The sequence below is a fragment of the Penaeus monodon genome, chromosome 33, assembly GCF_015228065.2.
Source record: "Penaeus monodon isolate SGIC_2016 chromosome 33, NSTDA_Pmon_1, whole genome shotgun sequence".
In the NCBI taxonomy this organism is placed as follows: domain Eukaryota; kingdom Metazoa; phylum Arthropoda; class Malacostraca; order Decapoda; family Penaeidae; genus Penaeus; species Penaeus monodon.
In genome coordinates this window covers 10,806,070-10,806,405 of record NC_051418.1, presented here as the reverse complement: position 1 = coordinate 10,806,405, position 336 = coordinate 10,806,070, and positions in this window count along the sequence as shown.

Here is a 336-nt window from a genome sequence, read left to right as displayed (position 1 = left end):
TCCAGACGCTTCCCGCCTTGCTGCCCGCTTGGACTCATCTCCATGTCTCTTATAATAGAACTAAATAAAACTTATTTTAGCTAAATGGTTGTATGCTTCTCTCCTTATCCCTGACACGTTGCTGCCCGTTCCGTCTCAGCGCTTCTTTCTCTCTCTCCCTCTTTCCCCCTCTTTTTGCTGGTTTTCTCTTTTCCATCCCCGTGTTTCGGTCTTGTCTGTCCTTATTCCCCTTCCTCCTCTCTTATTTCCTACTCCTTAGTTCCTTTTCCTTTCCCAATTTCCTCTCAGCATTTATCCTTTAGTCTCCCCTTCTCTTCTACGTCTTCATTCCTATTT